We start from the raw sequence: 7,274 nt of genomic DNA, 5'->3' as shown, positions 1-7,274 counted from the left end.
GTAGAACGCCTCTTACACGCCGATATTAAAATTAAAACGTTCATGGTGGTTTTCCGAATTTCTTTTCAAATTTTCAAAATTTGAACCCGTAATAAATGTGTAAATTATTTTGTATACTAAGTCTTCCTTTTATAGAAAAAAACATGCTTTCAGGAATTGTAGACCGGAAACATTTTTCACTCAGTTTGAAATTCGTTACACCAAAATCCGTGTACGTTTGCCAGACAGCAAGGCAGCAGTAAATTTAATATGGCCATATTAAAGGAAAAAACACAAAAGATTGTTAATTGTTTTACAGTATTGTAAAATTTCTGTAATGCTGAGTTTTTGAACACTTGAAAGAGATAAATGTTAACACTCTGTGTTCAGGTTTAGAACATCATTGCTAACAATATGAACACTAGTGTTAACAATATGAACACTAGCCGTTCCAATTTGAACCCCGACATGTACATTTTGAACGCGTAAAGATGCGTCTAGTGTCCGCTATTTTTACAGTGTATTGAAGATGAAAATACTTCATCGATCGACAAAGAAGAGAAAGAATGAGTCAGTGAATATCGAATCATAGACTGGAGAATCAAGACAGTAAATGTTTTACTCAACTGGGAACAAAAGTATTTCAATTGATTGACTAAAACAACCAGAAAGGAAATTTAATTCAACTGTTAAAAAAGTCACCGCCTTTCCTTGACATCGGATTCCATAGCAATGGAAAGGTCCTCGAAAATCTTCGAAAACGGCACGACGATAATGATAATAATAATTTTTTCACGACAGCAAAAAACTAAAAGAACTTGAATCTGCACTTTAAATGATAGTTCTGTGGAAGAAACGATCGGAAATAGCGGCGTGTCTTGGTACAACGTCTACGCGAGAACGCGCTATGGCTCGAGGACATACTTGTGGGTCTGCCGTTCCAACAGCACTGCGGTCGCCCCATATAATTACAATGCTGTGCCGAATCTAACATGCTGATTTCGCAAATGTTTACCGAGTCACACCTGTAGCGCGTCCGTTTTTGATTGACAGCTTGCAGACCTTTGATATGGCCGCTTGCCATGAAAGTTGAAGACAAAGAGAAATGCATTCATCGATCAGAATCAGCTTCCTTTATGCTCAAATCATAATATTATATCAACACCTACGATGCTTCGCCTGTGACCATTTTGGCATGGCTTTTACAGAGCTATCGAGCTTGACCTACCCATAGACCCCTGAGAAAAACTCGAGGGTCCAAGCTTTGCATGAACAGACTCCAACAGGGGCAGCTAGCTATTTATTCTCCGCCCTGGCCTTTAAGCATACTTTTCCTGGTTGGACAACTGCCAGATTTGTTTCTATGGCAGTTTAAAGTTACAGTACACAAATCTACCACCTTTCGTCTTCGAGGACATTGCACTGTAGGTAACCTCATTGCCATTTATGGCATGGCACCTTGAAGCCGTGTCCTTTGATTTGTAACTATGCAACCTATACACAAACATAAACAAACAGAATTTGCAGTGCAGATTACTAAAGAGCGCGCTACGCCAAAAGTCGATTTCCTCTCACTTAACCTACATTCATACAGTTTGTCTTTGTTCTCCTTCGAGCTCCTCCAATATTTCACTTCATAAAGAGTAATGGCAATTGAGTCAAATGAATGCAAGACTCGAATTACGTGTGGGATCATGAAAACAACCTTAACACCTTAAGGAACATGCTTTAGGTCACAATGTAATTTATTCCTTTGCTTAGATTTTTCTGTATTCATACCAAAAACTGTTAACTGGAACACGTTGCACAAGAAAGCAATTTATATTTCAATGAGTTTGTACATGATTCAATGTCAGCCCAAGGCGTTCGGCATAGACACACCTTCTCATATAATTGTAATTTGTCTATACACTATGATATCAATATTTACTCTCTTGGGAGTCAAAAGCCATTAATTCGGTAACGCGGGAATTTTCCACGCTCAGAGGATTAGCCTAGATACATAGTTTGTGCCGGCCAATGCCCTCATGTATGGTCTAATTTACACGATTGATTGATTACTCTGTCAATGATAGTCTGCAGACATGCACGTAAACACATGCAGAAATAGAAGTTTTCTCGTAATTGACTCATGAGGGCGCTGGTGTAACAGCTTTCATAGCAATGAAAATAGGATCAATTTACAAACCCCTTCATCTTTTAAAGCATAACAAATATCACATTCACCTATCATAGGCAGATATTAATTAAAGATTACAAAATTGAATTTCAGTAATCAGTATTATAAAATCCTACAATATCATATTTCAGCAATTGCTGAATAGTAGCAAATGAAAAACAATACAACCAATGTGGACTGGGCAACAAATTGTCCACTTTGAGATTCACAAATCAAAAACATACATTTTTACTATGAGCTGTTTTAAGTGAAACGTTTTTGGGCCAAATTGTGCACATCTTGACATTAATATTGCTTATTAACAGAAACATTTAAGGATATCAAGGAACAGCTGAGTTTGTTGTGAATATTATTAGGGGCCCAAGCCAATCGGGCTTTGTCCCCTTTCGTTTTTATAAGAGATCAGTGTTATTCTTCTTCTTTTTCCTCTTTGCCTTCTTTCTCTTCTTCCGTGATTTTTTTTTTCATTCAGCTCTAATAAACCACCAAACTTAAAGGCCTGTGCCGGCGTCAGATTGTCTCGCAGGGAAATCTACTTATTAGATTACAATTTCAATGGAAAACAAAAAAGCTATGGCACTCCATAATCCTCTTTTAGAATAAAACGAATTTGATCCCAGGGATCAAGTCCCTGGCCTTTAAACTTCTCAACCTCGAATGCCTAATAGGTACATTTGAGTACACGTACACAGGACAATACAAATTTAGATTAATCACAGAACCTTGTGGTCACACTGGATTTTACAAAATCCTTAAAATGGCTTCTCCTAATGACCTATGGATATATCCAATATGAAATTTAATGTACCGCAAACATGTTATATATTCTTTAAAACTTGCTGATAAAACATTGCGGGGTTGCGTGACATTTGCCGCTATATTTGATATTTTTAAAGTTCAAATGTAGTCCTTAAAAATCTTCTTCTCCTGAACGAACATATTTCAGCTGAATTTTTACTCGTATCATTCTTAGAGTGAGTACTTCAAGTTTTGCGAAAAGTCATATAGATCAATCACGTAGTTTTGCGGTCATATCGGTTTTTGCGAAAATTTCAATTTACTATTTAAAAATCTTCTTCTCCAGGGTAACGCACCATTTGAACAAAAATTTTGCTCGTATCATCATAAGTGTGCGCACTTTTAAGTTTGTGACACCCTTTTGGATCGATAACATGGTTTGGCGACCATGTTGGTTTTGCGAAAAGTCAAATTCAATCTTTAAAAACGTTCTTCTTTCGCACCAGCAAACCATTTGACTCAAATTTTTATTCGTCTCATCCTTAGTGTAAGTACTATCAAGTTTACAAGCCCTTTTGGATAGCTCTCGAGGTTCAGCGGAATGAATGTTAAACCATGTTATTACCCACACAAGGAAGTAAGTTCTTCTAAAGTGATACAGACAGTAGCAGTTAAGACGACCATTATTGTGAATGCTGCATGACTTACTAATATATTACCTCAAATTTGTTGTGCAAAAATGGCATGCCCTGTCTTGGATGCTATCAAGTGCTCCATGGACATAATCCAAGCATGAGAAAGTGACAAAATTATACACCGGAGACAAAACACGTTTTTCGATATGTAACTTTGTGGGAGCAAACATTTTGCATGACGGAACATTTATGAAAGGTTCCAATCCCGTCTTTTGAAAATTTCGCTTTATATACACACCATATTTTATGCGAATGATCAAACTTTTCGTTTTAGTGATCTTTATTCTTCATGCTTTTTTTATGGCTTGAATATTCACCATTCAAAGATCGTGAATTTTGTAAGCGTGTTTGGTGGGGAAGTATCTTATCATCGTTAGGGCATCTTAGGTTCCGAAACCTGACTTTGCAGCACTATTTTCATATATGTGAATTCCGTGATCTGTGGGTGTGTTTACCGTTACGTGTTTGATTGGAGGTAATTTGATCAAACTTCAGTGAGAGGTCTATGAGACGATCGAATTGCAGTCCAAAGAAAGCCTGTTCTGAAACTCGATTTCTGTGTTGTTTTTCATTTTGACGTGAAGTCCGTATATATTTTGCATGATTGCATACTTTCCTAAACACGACAATTTAAATAGTTGTAGTTCACACAGTTGTAAAATCGAAGTGTTCGATCGATCCTATTGAATGTTTGAATGGACTGTACATTTTTAGTTTATATAAATGTGAAATCCCGTTTTTTTTTCTTCAAAAGAAGGTACGTGAAATCCTACGAGCAATTGCCGAACCTGAAAGTTTGAATAATAAATCATATGCTTGAGCAAGATTTTCCGATACTTATCTTACTTTTTCGATTGTATGTTACACAGTTTTGTAAAATTCACGTTTCTTTTGGATTGATAAGGACATGATCTAACTATACTTGAAGGTCAATTTCGGAAACCCGACTGTGGCTTTGCTTTGTGATATTATAGCAGTCGTGTTCGTATATGTGAGGCGTGAATATAGTTGTAGGCAAGTCGATAAGCTCTCCCAAATTTCAGCACGAATCGTAGCGTGGACTCTATATATTATTGAATCCTGTCCAAAATAGAGGTGTCAGAATGGGTGTGAATATCAAACTTGCGAAAAGAATTGGAACTGAATCCCGAGAAATGTCCTTTGATCAATTTCTCAGGCTGATCGAAAGAATTGTTGCCATTAAAAAGTGGAAACGTGCATACTTGAAGTACTGCATGTGTTCTATGAAAGAGGCAATAAAGGTCCCGTATAAATGTGGCACTTGATCAACTGACGCAAAATATGGAGTTCAAAAACCAAGTTTTAATATTGATGATCATAATCTTATTGTGTTTGCAAAAACAGAAATTTCGTGTAAACACCTGTACGCTTGGTCGTTTCCATTGTACGAAGTGCAAAGTACCGAACCTGCCGTCTGAAACACGATATGATCGGTAGACTTTGAAGGTAAGGGCGTGTCGGATCATAACATGATCAAACTGTAACATCAATTTGAGAAAAAAGGTCGACGAACAATGACGCTTAGCTCGCACACTATCTAGGTCATATTGAGGTTACAAACATTATAATCGTTTTTAGTAGATTGTATGTATTAAGGAGTGTAAAAACTGGCTAACTGCCAAAACTTTGCATGACTCGTCAGTAAAGAAGACATGTAATCAGAGAGAGAGGAGAGAGAGAGAGAGAGAGAGAGAGAGAGAGAGAGAGAGAGAGAGAGAGAGGGAGAGAGAGAGAGAGAGAGAGACTTTATTGACAGGGTTATTCACACACGCAGAGAAAAACAGTAGGCAGGTATGGACATATAGACCTAAAAAGGCAGCTGCCTGATAGACGAACCGGAGACACTAACAGTTGGTTTACTTGAAATAACAGAAGGACAAAGCAATGACACATACAGATAGTGATACGAAAAGGTGTATGCTGATGAAGCATGGAATATTTTAAATCTTCAAGGTTTGTTTTATGCACCGTCAGATTTAAATATTCAATTCAAATTATTTCGTTGAACTTTCTCAAATTGACCTTTGCAAAAAGCAATGCCTGTTAGTGACCGGAAAAGGCGCTGCTGGTGATACTTGATTAAACCCCAGTCTGTTATCCTCGTCAATGTCGTTTATTTATTTATCTTCCATGTTTGCAGTAAGTATGCAGACATTACACTTTCAATAAATCAACATTCTCGCAGGGAAAGCTGTCGTGTATTTCTGAGCACAGATATGTTGAAAGTTCTTGCCTTATAGAAACAATATACACGATTGCATCTTTATTCAAAAGACCATTGTATCATCTACGTTTACAACCATAGAAATGAATTCACAACCGCTGTAATTACCTATTCTAAGTGAAACTGCCTCTATAACTCTCGATAATATTGCAACGCTCAGTTATACGCCGATGAATTGCTGTATACTTTATCTCTCGCTGTTTTGAAAGGATGAATATGAACATTACACATCGATCACACGTCGTGTAGAAGGCGAATCTGTGTACATGAAACTCGGTGAAAGGTCGTCGTTCGAAATTTCGCGTGAGTTTCTGTACGTGAAAGGAACTTTGGCGGAGGGCGCCTTTGACAGGTTTGTTAAGGCTGAAGCTTGGAATATCGCTGGAAGAGAAGGGGTCTCGAACGTGGTTGTGGAAGATCTTGAAAGGTAAATATACTAAAAACTATGATTAGTCAAAACTTGGTGCTTTCCTTCTGATATTGTTATGTTTGTGAACAGTTTAGATGTGTAAATATTCAATAGAAATCTTAGTCACTCATTTTATTGATATGATGATTCTTTTGCGTTATGTAGAACGTCCTCTCGATGTTGATAAAATGGATTTTCTTAAAGAGATAGATCCAATGAAGTCTATCGGATCCCGTCCAAATATTGTTTCTTTACTAGGCTGCTGTATGGAACACGGTAAGAATCTAGTCGTATTCATGGTAGACGTACAATGTCTCCTTTTACAGCACTTCGAACGCTTATTTTCTGTTATCCTGTCACATGTTTGAAGTTTCCATTCTTGATGCACGAAATGAGGCTTTAAAATGATATAGATGTGTACCATATGCAAAAATAATAATAATTTCAAGAAAATTGGAAGGAATAAGTAGTTAGGGGTTGAATTAATCTCCTAAGATATTAAGAGGATTTTGATTTTATTCAATACACTACGTTTGTGTGTCTTTTACATTCTGATTGTCAACCGCAAAAAGAGTATATGTTAGACACAAACAAATTTCGCCTAATTTCTTCGTCCATCTGTTATTCGTTTCAGCTCTAACATTCTAATTTCGGTGCTACTTTCAGTCCACATGTGTGTTTGCCATTTTATAACTTCTTTGTACCAACGGTGTTGCCTCTGTGTTTGCTTCATGGTTGATTTCGTTTATGTTCACAAAATACATGCGGTTTCTATATTCCACTTGGCTTGAGTCTATTCGTTTTTACGTCATCGATCTTTGCACCAAAGGCAATCTTTATTGCAAGAGAAAACAATTGTAAGATACCCGAATACCTTAATCATATTATAAATATAAAATGTTTTTCATTTTCTAGAACCATTCTACATGATTTTGGAATTTATGGAAGGAGGTAATCTCCAAGAATTTTTAAGAAATAACAGATCTGCCCTTGGCAGTGCTTATACCAACATAAGCAATGACAACAAGA

This window comes from Ptychodera flava, chromosome 3 (assembly GCF_041260155.1).
Source record: "Ptychodera flava strain L36383 chromosome 3, AS_Pfla_20210202, whole genome shotgun sequence".
Taxonomy (NCBI): Eukaryota; Metazoa; Hemichordata; class Enteropneusta; family Ptychoderidae; genus Ptychodera; species Ptychodera flava.
The sequence above is the reverse complement of the archived record's forward strand: the minus strand, read 5'-3'. Positions refer to the sequence as shown.